At 38.5% G+C, this 18,190-nt stretch overlaps 1 non-coding gene and 1 pseudogene across 1 annotated transcript; one reads left to right on the forward strand and one right to left on the reverse strand.

The window, feature by feature from the left end:
- Positions 1 to 8,159: 8,159 nt before the first annotated feature.
- On the reverse strand, positions 8,160 to 8,266 carry LOC122114025. Its single transcript, XR_006148510.1, has one exon. It is a non-coding gene; the product is annotated as a U6 spliceosomal RNA (small nuclear RNA).
- Positions 8,267 to 12,726: 4,460 nt separating this feature from the next.
- LOC122114016 lies at positions 12,727 to 13,175 on the forward strand (annotated as a pseudogene).
- The last annotated feature ends 5,015 nt before the right edge of the window (positions 13,176 to 18,190 follow it).

An 18,190-nucleotide genomic window follows, 5' to 3' on the forward strand; every position in this document is an offset into this window, starting at 1 on the left:
GAGATGATAAAAACAGGCCCCCATGAAGTAAATTTTCTTCTACTTTTAAAATTATTCTGAAAACCTTGTGCTCGTTGGTCACTCCTGTAATCTTGTTTACTTGAGATATCTACTCAGGAGGCTAAGATCTGTGGATAACAGTTGGAAGCCAATCAGGGCAAAAACATTTTTGAGATTATTTTTCAAAAAATTTAATGAACTAGGAAAGAGCCAGGAGTGGAAATGTAGCTCATATAGTAGTTCACCAATCTAGAGAGGAAAGGCCTACCAAGACCTTAAAGCCCTGAGTTCAAATTCTCAGCACTCCAACACACTTGTGTGCACACGTGCACACACACACATTTATTCAAAATACCTTCATGTCAGTGTTTTGCATTTATTTATTTGTTAATGAGATTATATGGATAAAATAAGGGAAATTAAATCTTCAATCTCAGAACATTTTTATACATTTTTTTTATTTTAAAAATACTGCACAGAGAAGTGACATTTACATGAGCAAGGTAATGAGTACATTTCCTAACAAGCATTGTTACCTCCTCCTTTATATTCCCCCACCATCCCTTCTCTCCCACCTCCGCAAGTACACTCCACTCCTCCTCTCTCCTTCCCCTGCATAAATTGTAAAATTCATTTTCAACATAGTGTCTTGTGCATCTCATTGTTACAATGGGTCAACGGGTATCCCTATTTAAGCATTTTGTTGTTTTCTTCTTCTCCCCAAATTAGAGAAACATATATACAAGATGTAGGTGCACCAACTTCAAATACAGTGAAAAAAGGGGTTATAGCGTGGTTGAGGAACATATAAAGAAACAAAAAAAAATCACATCGTACAGTATAAGTATGTTAGAAATAATAGCAAGATACAATCACTTGTGTACCTATCTTGGCATTCGTTTAGCTTAACATCATCTTATCTGGTCAAATGCACATAGTTCTTGACATTTTCTGATAATCCCGGACATATATTAGTTATTGAAAATAAGAGAAACCATGGGACGTATGTTTCTTTGGACCTCGCTTACTTCACTTAATAAATTTTTTCCAAATCTTTCCATTTCCTAACAAATTGGGCAATGTCATTCTTTCTGATGGAGGCATAGAATGCAATTGTATATATTGACCACGTTTTCTATTTTTTTTTTAATTTAATTTAATTTTATTTGAGAACATACTGTAGAGAGGGGTTACAATTACATGGGCAGGACAATGCATACATTTCTTACCAAGCATTGCAGCCTCCTCCTTTGTTTACGTTCACCTCCCTTATCAGCCTCCCCCCTCCCCCCCACCCAATCATACCCTCCCTTCCCCCCCCACACCGACATTGTAAAGCTTGTTTTGACATGACATTTTGTACTTCTCATTGTTGCAACAGGTCCACCTGAATCCTTAAACGACTTGTTTGCCCCCATCTCCTCCACATGTTATACTGACATCAAATATAGTGAAAGCGGGGGTTACACTGTGGGGGAGGGACATACAAAGCAACAAAGAAATAATCTTATAAATGCATTAGAAACACATGCATGAAAGAAACAAAAACCTTAAAATACATATTTGAGGGTTCGTTTTCCTAACATCACATTATCTGACTTTTTCCGCTTGACTCATACCTATACTAGATATTGCAAATAAGGGAAACCATGGGACCTATGTTTCTTTGGGCCTGGCTTACTTCACTTAATATAATTTTTTCCAAGCCTTTCCATTTCCTAACAAATGGGGAAATGTCATTCTTTCTGATGGAGGCATAGAATTCCATTGTGTATATATACCACATTTTCTTGATCCATTCATCTACTGAGGGGCAACTGGGTTGGTTACATATCTTAGCTATGGTAAATAATGCTCCAATAAACATAGCTGTGCTGGTAGCTTTAGTGTGGTCTTTTTTGTAAACATTAGGGTAAATGCCCAAAAGTGGGATTGCTAGGTCATAGGGGAGTTCTATGTGAAGTCTTTTGAGGAACCTCCATACTGCTTTCCAAAGTGGTTGAACAAGTTTACATTCCCACCAACAATGAAGTAAGGTTCCTTTCTGTCCACATCCCCTCCAGCATCTGTTGTTGTTAGAGTTCTTGATTTTTGCTGTTCTAACTGGAGTGAGGTGATATCTCAATGTAGTTTTGATTTGCATTTCTTTTATGGCTAGGGATGTTGAACATTTCTTCATGTGTCTATTGGCCATCCTTCTTTCTTCTTCAGAGAAGCTTCTCTTTAAGTCTTTCGCCCACTTACTTATTGGGCAGTTGTTTCTTTGAAGATTTGTTGTTGGGTGGTTTAATTTTTTGAGTTCCAAGTATATTTTAGATATGAGACCCTTGTCCGTTGTATGGCTAGTAAAGATCTTCTCCCAATCCGTGGGCTTTCTATTGATCTTCCTAGCTATGTCATTTGCCCTGCAGAAGCTCTGCAACCTTATGCAATCCCATTTGTCCAACCTTTCTTTGATTTGTTGTCTTTCCGGGTCTCTATTCAGAAAATTTCGGCCTGAGCCAAGGAGACATAGGGTTTGTCCTATTCCATCCTGTAAAGTTTTCAGAGTGTCTGCTTTGACTTCAAGGTCTTTGATCCATTTGGAGTTGATTCTGGTGTAGGGTGATATATAAGGATCTAGCTTCAGTTTTCTACATGTAGTTAACCAGTTTTGCCAGCACCATTTACTGAAGAGGCTGTCTGTCTTCCATTCTATTGTTTTAGCTCCCTTATCGAAGATTAGATGGCTATAGGTCTGTAGGTTCATTTCTGGGTTTTCAATTGTATTCCATTGGTCCTAAGGTCTGTTCTTATGCCAATACCAAGCTGTTTTGATTACTATGGCTTTATAGTAGAGTTTGAAATTTGGTATTGATATTCCTCCAGCAGTGTTTTTTCCATTGAGGAGCGTTTTTGCTATTCGGGGTCTTTTATTGTTCCATATGAATTTTTGGATTGCCTCTTCTATTTCCTTGAAGAATGAGAGTGGAATTTTGATAGGTATTGCGTTGAATTTGTAGATAGCCTTGGGAAGTATTGCCATTTTCACGATGTTAATCTTTCCAATCCAGGAGCATGGGAGGTTTTGCCATTTTTTAAGTTCTGTGTTGATTTCCTTTTTCAAGATTTTAAAGTTTTCATCATAGAGGTCCTTCACTTCTTTAGTTAATTCCTAGGTATTTTATTTTTTGTGGGGCTATTACAAATGGAGTTGCTTTCCTAATTTCAGCCACACTTTCCTCATTGTCGGCATACAGAAAAGCCATTGATTTTTGGGGGTTAATTTCATAACCTGCTACTTTGCCAAAGTTTTGAGTCAGCTTGTGTAATTTGGGAGGGAGTCTATGGGATTCCTTAAATACAAGATCATGTCATCTGCAAAGAGGGAGAGTTTTATTTCTTCTTTCCCTATTTGGATCCCCTTTATGTCTGCATCTTGTCTTATTGCTGTAGCTAGGCATTCTAATACTAGATTGAAGAGAAGTGGAGAGAGTGGGCATCCTTGTCTTGTTCCTGAGTTAAGAGGAAATGGCTTTAGTTTTTCACCATTGAGTATAATGCTGGCTGTAGGTTTGTCATATACAATCTTTATTGTATTAAGGAATGTTCCATGGATTCCTAATTTTTCCAAAACCTTCATCTTAAAGGGGTGTTGGATCTTGTCGAATGCTTTTTCTGCGTCTATTGAGATAACCATATGGTTCTTATACTTGCTCCTGTTGATGTGATGAGTAATATTAATTGATTTGTGTATATTGAACGAGCTTTGCATCCCTGAAATGAATCCTGTTTGATCGTGGTGTATGATTTTTTGGATGAATTGTTGAAGTCGGTTGGCCAAAATTTTGTTGAGAAGTTTCGCATCAATGTTCATCAAAGAAATGGGTCTATAGTTCTCTTTCTTTGATGAGTCCCTGCCTGGTTTTGGGATGAGGGTTATGATGGCTTCATAGAATGTGTTCGGTAGTGAGCTTTCTCTTTCAATTTCATTGAAGAGTTGGACGAGAATTGGTGTCAGCTCTGCTTTGAAGGCCTTGTAAAATTCCGCTGTAAAACCATCTGGTCCTGGACTTTTCTTAGCTGGGAGGTCTCTTATGCTGTTTCTATTTCAATGCTTGATATGGGCCTGTTAAGATAGTTTAACTCATCTTGGTTTACTTTTGGCATGTCAATATTTGCTAGGAAGAGGTCCATTTCTGCCAAGTTCTCAAACTTAGTAGCATAAAGTTTTGAGAAGTATTCCCTTACAATGTTCTGAATCTTGGTTGTTACCGTGGTGATATTTCCATTCTCATCTCTGAGTTTATTAATTTGGGTGTGTTCTCTTCTTTTTCTGATAAGATTTGCTAAGGGTCTGTCAATTTTTTTCAGTTTTTCGAAGAACCAACTCTTTGTTTTGTTGATTCTTTCTATAGTTTTTTTTGGATTCTAATTAATTTAATTGTGATTTAATTTTTATTATTTCTTTCCGTGTACTGGATTGGGGTTTATGTTGCTGCTCTTTTTCAAGGAGGTTTAGATGTGTCATTAAATTGTGAGTTTCAGATCTCTCCAATTTGTTGATGTAGGAGCTCAGAGCTATAAATTTCCCTCTGAGTACTGCCATTGCTGTGTCCCAGAGGAGCTGGTATTTTGTGTGTTCATTTTTGTTGAATAGCATGAACATTTGAATTTCCTTTCTAATCACTTCTACGACCCACTCATGATTCAGCAGTATGTTGTTCTGCCTCCATATGATACCGGACTTTCTTTGGTGGCTTTTGGTGTTGAGTTCTAATTTTATTCCCTTGTAGTCAGAGAGAATGCAAGGTATAACTTCAATGTTTCTGAATTTAGACAAGTTTGCTTTGTGGCCTAAAATGTGGTCTATTTTAGAAAACGTTCCATGTGCTGCTGAGAAAAACGTGTATTCTGATGCTGCTGGGTGAAATGTTCAGTAGATGTCTGTTAAGTCTAGTTGATCTATGCAGCTGTTTAGATCTGCGGTTTCCCTGTTGAGTTTTTGCCGAGTTGATCTATCTAGTGGGGAGAGTGGTGTGTTAAAATCCCCAACAATTATTGTCTTTGGATCTATATGGGATTTGAGGGAAAGTAGTGTTTCTTTGATAAATTTGAGTGCTCCATTTTTTTATATCTTTTCCTTCTAATTGGTCAGCTTTGATGGCTTCAAGTTCTTTGTTGAAGCTCTGTTTTAGGTCTTGTATGAATTTCTTTACTTCCTTAATTTGGTGTTCAGTGTTTGTCCTCAAATCACTTAGTTGATTGGTTATGGTTTCTTTGGACTCCCATTCCTTCTGTTGGGTACCATTCAGCATTCCCTTTGTGGTCTCCCTGACTTCCTTCAGCTCTTTGTTAATGGATTCCATGAATGCCTTTAGTGATCTTTGTGTGTTCTCTACCTGGTCTCTCAATTCCTGTATTACTCTTTGATTAGCCTCCTCCGGTTAGTGGGATTCCTGCAGATCTCTTTGAGTGTTCTCAGCCTGCTCTCGCCATTCCTCCCTTTCTCTTTGAGTATTCTCAAGTTGTTCACGCAAATCCTGTATCAGTTTTTGAGTAGCTTCCTCACGCTTATGATATTCCTGTATAAACTTTTGGGTTGCCTCCTCTCTCTCCCTATAACGCTCATACAGAGTCCTTTGTACGTTGTCAAACTTCTCATTCATCATGTTTGCCAGCAGTGTTTGTAGAGATATTTGGGAACTCTCCTCTTGATTATTCATTATCTGTTCTAACCCCTGATTACCAAGATTGGGAATTGAGATACCCGAATTTGCCATTTTTCTTGTGTTTTTCCGGCTTACTCTGCCCATTTGAGATGAAGATAGCACCAGTTTTGTGCTAGAACACTATCTTAAGGCAACCATCAACCAAAGTTTGCATTTGTATAGTCAATAGTCTACAGATACAATCTAGTTCAACAGATACATCTATTCGACATCAAACAACTATATGTTAAAGGACTTCGAACCACAAAGAAGAATTTGGAAAACCAGAAATTATTAGGGTTAGGGAGAGATGTGGGTAAAAAGTAGGAATAGATTGTTGTGGGGAGGCACAGGGAGAGTTAACTATGTCCTAATCACAATGCAGGAAATAGGTTGGGTAGGATGTAAGTAGAGAGAGAGAGAAAAAGAAGAAAGGGAAAGGGGAATGAAAAGAGACCAGAAAAAAAATAGAAACTTAAAAATTAATGTTATTATAGAGATTAAAAGACCATCTATTTAGAGAGGAATGTGAATATATTGAGAGAAAGGGAGGGACATAGAGGAGATGTGAAAAACTTAAAAAAATGCTTAAAATATTATATAGGTATAAAGAGGTAGTACTGCTATTAATGAATTTAAGTCTCAGAGGTTTTGAATTGAGTAATAAGTTTGTGGATTAAGTGTGTACACAACGGGGGATAGGGTCTACTAGTTAACTACGGCTTTATCTGAGGATGTGCAGGAGAAGAGTTAAGTCACATAAAGAAGAACAAAAGAGAGGAAAAGGTGGAAAGGAAAGAAACGTGAGAAGAAAAGATCAGAAGTTCAGTAGAGCTAGACAAAAAACAAAACGATAATTAAGAATGAAAGAAAAAGAGAAAGAAGACAAGAAACGAAAGGAAAACACACATTCACGTATTCCTAAAATAAAAATTATAACAGGAGAAAAAAAAAGTTACTGGAAAACAATTATTTTTTCAGAAGAGGCAAAAATTAAAGATTAATAAAAGTTTTAGAAAAGGAAAAATTTTTTTTTATATATATAAGGTAACAAAAAACGAAAAAAAAAGCAAAACAAAAAAAAGAAAAAAAGAAAAGGAGAAGAAGAAAAAAAAAGTTCTTTGATATTTTTGGGGGGGGAGGGGTGGGAAGAATCCTGTATCTCTCTTTTGTCTGTAACCAGAGTCTTGTTGGAGTCTCTGGTCAGCTTCAGGTCCTGTGGCTTCATTGGTTTCTTAAGTCAGTTTGTTGGAACAGGCAGAAAAATGCTCTGCTTTACCCAAGATTTTGAGATCCCCCTCCTAGGTTAGTTTACTGGGAGGGTGATCTGCTTTGAGAATCACAAAAGAGGGGGATGCAGTGATGAGGCTAGGTTCTGGTTAGAGTTGAGGCCTTTCAACAGACAGTAGCTTTTCCCTGGGGCTATTTTGTGAAAAAAACTCACAGCACCCAGCCTGGAGCCATTCTCAGGGTTTCTGTTTTTCAATTGATTGTGGTGGCTGCTAGAGGGAGGGGCAGCCTCTGGTTCTGGTTACCCGGTGAGGAGAGCCACTCCAATGGCTGGCGCCTGAGCTGGGTGACTTTTCCCTGGATGGAACTGAGTCTGTGAGGTCACTTCGCCGTTAAGTTCTTGTGACCTGCTAAATGACTCGTTTTATTCCAAGGCCTGAGCTGGAGGTAGTCGCTCCTCTGAGTTTTGTCGGTATCCAAGATGGAGATCACTGGTGCTGGCGGGGGAGGGCTGGCCTTCCCTCCTCTGCTCCCTGAGAAGGAGTGAGGATGTTGGGCTTCTACTCACGCCGAGTCTTGGATCCTGGGTCGTCTCTTGTCTGCAAAGTGCAGGATGAAGATGTCTGCTCCTTGTCGGTTCTTGCTGGTGTTGAGTAGAATCCGCTGGCCCGCTGCGTCTGTCTCCTTCGTCCCGGACTGTGTCTCAGATATGACCCCGCGGCGGTGGTCGCCGCCGCGACCCTGCCGCTGCAGCGGCAGCTGCTGGCAAGCACTCAGATGTGTCTGCTTGGCTTCCCCTCTCTTAACTATCTCTCTCCTGTGATGGCATACTTGGTGTGATTCTCTGGCTTGGGACTGTTCACTGGAACTCTGAAACTGCTTTCTATGCAAGAGCTTGTTCAGATTCCAGCTTCTCCTCAGCCATCTTCCCGGAAATCCTTTACCACTTTTTCTTGATCCATTCACCTACTGACGGGCATCTGGATTGGTTGCATATCTTAGCTATGGTAAATAATGTTGCAATAAACATAGTTGTGCTGGTAGTTTTAATATGGTCTTATTTGTGATCCTTTGGGTAAATGAACAAAAGTGGGATTGCTGGGTCATAGGGGAGCTTTATGTGGAGTCATTTGAGGAAACTCCATACTGCTTTCCAAAGTGGTTGAAGAAGTTTACACTCCCACCAAGAATGCAGTAGGGTTCCCTTGTGGCCCCATCCCCTCCAGCATTTGTTGTTGTAAAAATATGGATTGCTTCACGAATTTGCAAGTCATCCATGTGCAGGGACCATGCTAATCCTCTCTGTATCATTCCGATGTTAGTGTATGGGCTGCCGGATTAAGCACAGAACATTTTTTATATAGAAGTTGTAATTGATTTTCTTAGTCAATTCCACAAAAAAGTAAGTTCAAAAGAATTGTCATGAAATTTTAGAATCATGCAGTTCTTACATAAGCACACATTTTTGATGTTGGCATAATTTGTGGAGGGGAAGGGGAAAATGTTTAAATAGGGATACAAGTAGACCCATTGCAACAATGAAAGGAACTTTACAACTTTGGCATCTCTACTACTGCCATAACTGCAGATTGTAACTTGATTGCTTCTTTTGAGGTAAGTATCACTATACCTGGGTCTGCTTGGACTGTGGTCCTCCTAACACAAGCAAAACACATAGCACCCATCAAACTCTAACAGAGTTTCTGAAACTTCTTCTTCTTTTTTTTTTTTTTTTGGTTTGGGCTTGCCTGGAACTGCAATTCTCTAATCTCTGTTTTCTAAGTAGATAATATTACAGGTTTGAGCCACTTTATCCAGTAAAAGTATACAATTTCAAGATATCTTGATATTGCCTATATTTGTGCTTAACATATATAGCTAACCTTAATTTTCTCCCTCTTTTGTTTAGTACTCTGAGTTGAAAACATTGACTTTCTTAATATACATGGCTTTGTTTTGGGTGGAATCCCATCACAATCCAAAAAATCTCCCAAAAGTTTATGTTGAATCATGGAAAAGAAGGCTTCAGGTTGGAAAAACAAAACAAAACAAAAAAAAACCCAATGATCCTTAACTTATAATTGCAGTATACTTATAGTGTTAGTCAATACTTTCTGAAGTATGAGAAGAGAAGGAAGACAGAAATGTGAAAGATGTCAGGTCTCTGGAATTTCTGTAGTTGTCACTTCATGTTATATTCTTCCTTAAAACTTGCTTTATTAAAACCCTCTGGGTGGATATTAGTTGGACTGTTCGGTAACCTTACCCAAGAAATGAAGCTGAGGGCTGGGAAGGTGGCTCAGTGGTAGAGTGCTTGCCTTGCATGCATGAGACTTGGGTTCGATTCCTCAGCACCACATAAGCCAAAAGAAAAAAACCGGAAGTGGCACTGTGGCTCAAGTGGTAGAGCGCTAGCCTTGAGCTGAAGAGCTGAGGGACAGCACCCAGGCCCACAGTTCAGATCCCACGACAGGACCCCCCCAAAAAAATCTTTGGGCTGGGAAGGTGGCTCAGTGGTAGAGCACTTGCCTTGCATGCTCGAGGCCCTGGGTTCGATTCCTCAGCACCACATAAGAAAAAAGCCGGAAGTGGCACTGTGGCTCAAGTGGTAGAGCGCTAGCCTTGAGCTGAAGAGCTGAGGGACAACGCCCAGGCCCAGAGTTCAGGCCCCAAGACCGGACCCAAAAAAAAAAAAAAAAAGAAATGAAGCTGATTTTAGAAGGCTGATGATTTGGTAAATAAAGGAATAATGAGAATGAACACTGATATTGTCACAGAATGAGCCGACAAGGTTCATTGCTGAACAGCAAAACAAAACAGTTTCAAGTCCGATGATGCACATTCGAACATATATAGATAGATACATATATGTATACATATACAAACATACATGAAAATGTATATATCCAGTAGAATATAGAGAGAAAGTTGGTGTGACAATTATTAAACTATATCAAACTGGTTGCAGGAAAGGTCCAGTAAAATATCAATAGTTTAGCATAGATTTTGCATAGATTTGTAAAGGATGAAAATTCTTTCCTCATTTTATACTTTACAAATATCTTTAGTACGTTTAAGTTTTTTTATACTGTAGTTGGAGCACCTATATAATGCTGAGAATGGAATTACATAAAGTATGCAACATGAATAGGCCAGCCAGTATAGGAAAGTTCATGAGATTCTTATTTCCAATTAACCACCAGGAGAAATGGAGTTCCAGTTCAGATTTTATGTAGAGCACTGGCCTTGAACACAAAAGCACCAGTCAGGCTGTGAGTTTAAGCCCTAGGATCTACAGAAACAAAAACACAAAATATAACTTTGAGTTAGATATTTTATAATGAAGCGTTTTTATGTACTCTACATTGTTAGAAAGACTAGATTTCTGTGTTAGCTTTATAACCTATCATAATAAGTGATATTATCCATTTATTAAGCAGAAAGGCTTACTCAGATTTATAAGTTTGAAGGTTTCAGTGTAAGTGTATGTTCAGTTGGTTTTATTGCTTTGGTGGCCTGTGACAAGACAATGTCAAGGTGAGGAGTATATCAAAAAGAAATGTTTTTGACCTAGAATGATTAAAAGAGAAAAGAAGAAAGCAGATGAGTGTGCATGTTCTCAGAGGTTTCACTCTGAAGAACTTAATCTCCATAAGAACTATTCAGGTATTCTCCACAGTCTGGGAGGAAATGGAAAGTCATTTTTCTTTAACACATAGGTCTTTCTGGGGCATTCTGAATTCAAATGGCAACATCCTCACCAATGATAATGAATTGTCCAGGGGTGGAATAGATATTGCTATAAATTCCAATCAGATCTCAGCAGACTAAATATTTTATGGAATCCCTATTAAAATATTTTCTTGCAGATTGACTGGGTCTTCATACTACATATTTGTATATCTGTGTGTATGTGTGGGTTTGAATAAACTAATACAGCAATGTAGCAAATTAAAGTATTAGTAAGGCCTTTCTCTTCTCATATCATGAAAGCCTGCCACAATTCTCAATCAAATCCCATTCAAGATTCAAACATTAATGCTCTCTCAAAAGTTCTGTATGCAAACCCAGGTACATTCACTTCATTTAAGTCGGCAATGATATATGAAAATTTTAAGTCTACCATGGAAAAAAATTATATTAAGCAAAGTTAGCCAGGCCCAAAAAAACTTAGGTCCCATGGTTTCCCTTAATTGCAATAACTAGTATATGTCTGAGTCATGCAGAAAACGTCAGATAAGTTGATGTTAGGAAAATGAACCCTAATATATGTATTCAAATGTTTTTTTTTTTCTTTCAGGTGATTGTTTCTAACACATTTATAAGATTATTTCTTTGTTGCTTTGTATGTTCCTCCCCCATGGTATAACCCCTGCTTTCACTGTATTTGAGGTTGGTATAATTTGAGAAGGGGAAAGGAAAAAAGAAATGTTTAAATTGGGGTACAGGTGGATCCATTCCAACAATGAGATGTACAAGTCCTTATATGGAAAAATGAACTTTACAACTTTGGTGGGGGCAGGGAGGAGGATTGGATGGAGGGGCAGGGGAGGGAGAATGGGAAGGGATGGGAAGGGGAAACAAAGGAGGAGGCTAGAATGCTTGATAAGAAATGTACTCATTATCTTGCCCATGTAATTATAACCCCTCTGTACATTATTTTCACAATATAAAAAGAAAAAAAGAAAAATTTAAGTCTTCCAATTACGTTGTCACCAAGGAAACATGTACAATATTTCCTTAAAAAATATCTAGATTGTAGAACACTTTAGCCAGAAAATTGAAGGAGTATACATTATAGGATTTAATTTAAATATTTAGTCACTGAAATGTATATTCTATATCCACAACTTAGAGCCCCTTCAAAATACATAATTGCAAACCTCATCTATTACCATCTTCCGTGAAGACAGTCCTTGCTGAAAACGAACCAAATGTGGTAAACCAATTAAAATGTACGCCTTTGTCAAATGCTGTTGTTTTAAAGCATGGAAGTGATAGAACAATTAATGCCAGTGAACAGCTGGTTCTAAGGAGTATGGAAAGTGATTGAAAAATCCACAGATGTTTCAGATTGTGCTTCGTTTTGGCATTTGTGAGATATATTTTGGAAAGCACAATGAATGAAAGCATGTTGTTTTATAAAGATTTGCTGACTGACAAACCAGGGAAAGAAAACTAATTGAAATGTTTCAAATGAGAAGACAGACAATAGGGTGGGTAAGATGTGGTATGCAGCTTTAAATACAGACTGAAGCAAACCAAAGAATGGGAAATCTTTTTCCTTAAAAGCTTTCTGGGTGTATTGTGCTATACACTATAATGATGAAATGATCATTTCTATGGAAAAGTCATGAAAAAACATTGTCACCTGTTGAATTTCTTTATAAAGTGAATCTTAATTGACAAGAATGAAGAAATTTAAATATGTTAATAAAACATTATCAAGTATTACTTTAATTTTTCATTAAAAGTTAAAGCAAACTGATAGACTATTAGTCCATTAAGATTTATGTTTCCTGTCATATTTATTTTCCTTTTGTTCCTCTTTTTTGGGTGGTGATATTTTTTTCAGAAAGGCAACCTAGTCTTAACCATTACTCACAAAATTTATGCTGTCAGAGAATCAGAGTTTTTTTTTTATTAAATTAAGACAATAGTAGGCTCATTTTATGCCAAATCAAAATATAAACACCAAAACATTTTTCACTAAAAAACCACTCATAAAAGATCATGAGGGGGAAAAGGCTCAGGAGGACCGGTATAATCCAGGCGCAGGAAGAAAAGCTTAGGAAAACACCTGAACATGTGGCATCCCAATGCATGGCAGCCGGTGCAAAATGCAAGTATCCCTTACATGGGGTGCCCTGGAGGTTCCAATCCTGGGTGTCCACCTCCTTTGTGCCCACAACCTGTAAATCCAGCCATTCCTCCTGGTCCTGTACCCCGGTGTCCCTTTCCTCCAGGACCTCCCCAGGGGAACCCAGCTTTCCCTCCATGTGGGCCCTCTTACCCTGTGCCACAGCCACAGTATCCAGGATACCAACCCTCAGGTCCTTACCCACCCCATGCCCACCACCTGCACCTGGCATATTTCCTGTGAATCCCCTGGCTCCTGGCATAGGCCCACGAGCCCCAATGGACAAGAAAACACTGAAGAAAATGAAGAAAACACATAAAGAGATGCACAAACACCACAAGCATGGCAAGCATTCTTCCTCTTCCTCCTCCTCTTCCAGCAGTGACTCTGACTGAACTCAGGGCCTGGACCCTCCCCTCAAGTCTCACCAGTTTTGCTCTCATCAAGCTTCTGCTGTGGTGTTGTACTAGGGGGAAATTAGCCCTCTGATCCCCACCCCACCCTCATCTGAGCCTTACCCTGCTGTTCAGCCCTGACTTGCTAGGTAAATGGATAAAGTATTTCTGTGGGTTAGTAAAGACCATCTCCTTCCTGGTTGATCGATCTTTTGTTTTCTTTTTCTTTTTCTTTTTTTTTTTGGTTCGAGACTGGGACTCCAGCTCAGTACCTAATGCTTTTACTCATTGGCTAGCACAATAAAAATTGAGCTGTGCCTCCAATCTCAAGAGCTGAAGACTTTAACAGAGGAGGAGTTTTTTGAAGATGGCGAAACCTGTGAGCTAAATGCTGAAGACAAGTTTAAATTCTGTAAAATGTATTTTTTGTCCTTCCATTTCCGTTTGTAATACGTGTGGTTGGTGGAAATTTCATAATGATAAAAAACCTGTACTTTTTTTTTTATAAAGGTAGCATACTAGGATCATTTAAAGCTAGATATGTTCCCAGCAGGCCTCCTAATGATTTCATTAACTGCAAGGCTGCTTTGATTCAAAGCACGAGTACATTTGGTTGATGAGCTTTCTGGAAATGTAATCTCTACTCCTTAGCTGAACATGCTAGCTCAGGTCCTACTCTCATTTTCCAATTCTCAGTCCAAATAAAGCTATTTTTTTCTGGTCAAAAAAAATCATGAGGATTTGGGGGAAGATGGAGGAGGAGAAGCTGGAGGGTAAACAAGCTCTTACATAGAAAGCAGTTTTAATGTTCCAGTGAACAGTCCTAGGTTAGAGAGTCACACCAAGTGTGCCATCACAGTAAAGAGAGTTTGGCCAAAGAGGGAAAATCCAGGCAAGATGACAGATCTGAGCACTTGCCAGGAGCCACAGCTGAGGTGGCAGTTGGGACAGCGCCAGTGGCTGTAGCCCTCATTCCTACAGAGAGAGTCCACGACAAAGGCCCCAGATGTGGCCGGTGAGCGGATTCTACTCAACACCAGCAAGAACTAACAAGGAGCAGATATCTTCATCCTGCAGGTCACAGACCAGAGACGACGCAGGAACCAACACTCTGGCATGAGTAGAATCCTGACATCCTCACTCCTTCTCAGGGTGCAGAGGAGGGAAGGCCACCCATTCTCCACTACCAGAGATCTCCATCTAAGATACTGACCTCCACAGGGCTGAGCAGATAGCTCCAACTCAGGCCTTGGAAGAAAACAAGAGAGTCATTTAGTAGGTCACAGGAAGTAGACATGACCTGCCAGGCTCAGCTCCACCGAGGGGAATGTCACCCCACCCAGCCAGTAGAACCAGTGTCCTCAGAGGAGTGATTTCCTTCACAGGGTAAACAGAGACAGAGGCTGCTCCTTCCTACAGCAGCCTAGACAAACAATTGAAACTCAGTAAAAACAAAAACAAAAACCCTGAGAATGTTTTCCATGAGTGTTTCAGGAATTTCCCCACAGGGAAAAGCTACTATTTGCTGAAAAGCCTCAACCCTACCTCATCACGGCATTTCCACACTGAAGGAAACAGCCATCTCCCTCTTTTGTGATATTCAAAGCAGATCTCCCTTCCACGGAATAGCCTGGGAAGAGGATCACAAAATCCTGGGTAAAGCAGAGCATTTTTCTGCCAGCACGAAAATAATTGACTTAAGAAACCAGTCAAGCAAAAGGAAAACCAAACACCACAAGCACACCAGAGACTCCACCAAGAGACTGGTTATGGACGCAGGGGAGATACAGGGTCTTCCCATACCCCACACCCAAAAAAAAAACACAAAAATCAAAGAACTCTTTTTTCAACCTTTTTTTCAATTTTTATTTTTTAAAAAAATGTTTGATGTTAATTTTTTTCTCATAATTTTTATTTCTGATGTGTGTGTGTGTGTGTGTGTGTGTGTGTGTGTGTGTGTGTGTGTGTGTGTGTGTGTGTGTGTGTGTTTAATCTCCTTTGACATTTTGGTCCTTTTTTATTGTTTTCATTTTTTTTTCTCTCTTTTTTGTTTGACTTAATTGCTGTTCAGCTCATCCCCAGATACATACCTGTGGTCAATTATTAAACCTTATCCCCCATTGTGTACATACTTAATCCTGAAATTTATTACTCGAGTCAAAACATCTTAGGCTTAATTTCTATAATAGCAGTATCATCTCTTTATACCAATATAATTTTCAATTAACTAATTTTAATTTTCTTTTATTTTTTATTTTTTCATATTTCCTTTCTATCCCTCCTCTCATCTCATCCTATCCTTTTCTTCCCTCAATATCATTTCTTTAAACTTACATAATTTTGTGTTTCACTTCTTAGATTTAAATTTTTGTTTATCCATTTTTTCTTTATTTTTAAAAAAATCTCTCTCCTATCATTCGGTCCAATCAATTTCCCTCTCAGAGATTAGGACTTGTTTAAATTCACTCTTCTTTAACCTTTCCACATTCCTCTAATCCTAATTTTCTCCACAATTCTCCCTAAACCTAATAATTTCTGGTGTGTCAATTTTTTGACACACCTTTTTGCTTTTACTACCCCATTAGTCCATGGTTGTTTGATGATGAATAGATTATATCTGATGAACTAGATTGTATCTGCAGCCATTTTGACTGTGCAACTACAGGACTCCGGTTGATGCTTGCCTTAAAATAGCGGTCTAGCACAAAATTGGTTTTACTTTCATACCAAATGGGCAGAACAAGCCAGAAAACACAAGAAAAATGGCAAGTCCAGGTATATGAATTCCCACTCATGATAATCAGGTGACAGAATACTTAATGAATAATCCAGGAGAGAGCTCCCAAAAAGCTCTACAAGCACTACTGGTAAACACGTTGAATGAATACATTGAAAACTTGTAAAGGACTCAGTGTGAGTGTGATAGAGAGCGAGAGGGGGCAAACCAAAGATTAATATAGGAATCTTGTGAGCATGAGGAAGCTACTCAAAGATTAATACAGGAATTGTATGAGCAGGTTGAGAACAGTCAAAGAGAAATACAGAAATCGCATGAGAAGGCTGAGATCAGTCAAAGAGAAAGACAGGAATTGCATGATTGTGAGGAAGCTGTTCAAAGAGTAATACAGGAATTGTGAAAGAGGGATGAGAATAGAGCAAGATCAGTAAAGGCATCCATGAACAGACAGCTGAATGAATTCAGGGAGACCACAAAAGGAATGCTCAATGGAGCCAAAGAAAAGTAATGGGAGCCCAAGGAAACCATAACGAATCAACTAAGTGATTTGAGAACAAACACTGACCACCAAATTAAGGAAGTAAAGTTTATACAAGACCCAAAACAAGGCTCCAACAAAGAATTTGAAGCCATCAAAGCCAAACAATTAGAAGGAAAAGAAATAAAAACAAAGTAGAAATTCTTGACAGTTGGTTAGACCATGCAGAAGATCGAATCTTGGGCATTGAAGACAGCCTAGATATTATAGAGAAAGAATGTATAACTATCCAAGACAAATCCAAGAAATATGATAGATCTATTCAACATTTGGAAAGCACCATCAGAGGCCTAATCTGAGGATAATGGGTGTAGAGGAGCACCTAGAGACAGAAGTTAATGGTTAAAATTTATTTCACAGAATTGTAGCAGAGAACTTCCCAAACATGCAAAAAGATAGGCCTATTCAGATACAAGAAGCTTTTAGAACCACCAAACCAGACTTACAAAAGATACTTGAAGATGTCCTACACATAGAAAACCAACAAGATGACAATAACGGCCAAGAAACAGGCTCCAAGTGAATAAAATTAGAATTTAACACCAAAAGCCACCAAAGAAAGTCCTCTAACACATGTTGAATCACCAGTGGGTCATGGAAGAGATTAGAAAGGAAATGCAAATGTTCATGATATTCCACAAAAATGAAATCATAAATTACCAGCTCCTCTTGGACACAGGAAATGCAGTACTCAGAGGCAATTTTATACCTCTGAGTTCCTACATCAACAAATTAGAGAGATCTGAAACCAACAATTTAAAGAGACATTTACCTCAGTGAAAAAGAGCAACCAAATAAACTCCTGTCCAGTAGATTGAAAGAAATAATTAAATCAGAATTAAACGAATTAGAATCAAAAAAAAAAAATAGAAAGAATCAACAAAACAGAGTTGGTTCTTTGAAAAAATTAACAAAAATTGACAGACGCTTAGCAAATCTTATCAGAAAAAGAAGAGCACACACAGAAATAAACAAACTCAGAGATGTGAATGGAAACATCACCACAGAAACAACCAAAATCCAGAACATTATAAGGGAATACTTCTCAAACTTTTATGCTAATAAGTTGAGAACCTGGTAGAAATGGACTTTTTCCTAGCAAATATTGACATGCCAAAACTAAACCAAGATGAGTTAAATCAAATTAACAGGCCCATATCAAGCATTGAGATAGAAGCAGCAATAAGAGACCTCTCATCTAAGGACCAATGGATTTACAGCGGAATTCTACAAGGCCTTCAAAGCAGAACTCACACCAATACTCCTCCAACTCTTCAATGAAATTGAAAGAGAAAGTGCACAATGGGACTCATTCTATGAAGACATCATAACCCTCATCCCAAAACCAGGCAGGGACTCATCAAAGAAAGAGAACTAGAGATCCACTTCTTTGATGAACATTGATGCAAAACTTCTCAACAAAATTTTGGCCAATCGACTTCAACAATTCATCCAAAAATCATACACCACGATCAAACAGTATTCATTTCAGGGATGGAAAGCTGGTTCAATATACGCAAATCAATTAATATAATTCATCACATCAACAGGAGCAAAGATAAGAACCACATGGTTATCTCAATAGATGTAGAAAAAAGCGTCTGACAAGTTCCAAAACCCTTTTATGAAGGCTCTGGGAAAATTAGGAATCCAGGGAACATTCCTCAATACAATAAAGGCTGTATATGACAAACCTTCAGCCAGCATTATACTTAATGGTAAAAAAAACTAAAGCCATTT

This window comes from Dipodomys spectabilis, unplaced genomic scaffold (genome assembly GCF_019054845.1).
Source record: "Dipodomys spectabilis isolate Male_0828 unplaced genomic scaffold, ASM1905484v1 ptg000103l, whole genome shotgun sequence".
Lineage (NCBI taxonomy): Eukaryota > Metazoa > Chordata > Mammalia > Rodentia > Heteromyidae > Dipodomys > Dipodomys spectabilis.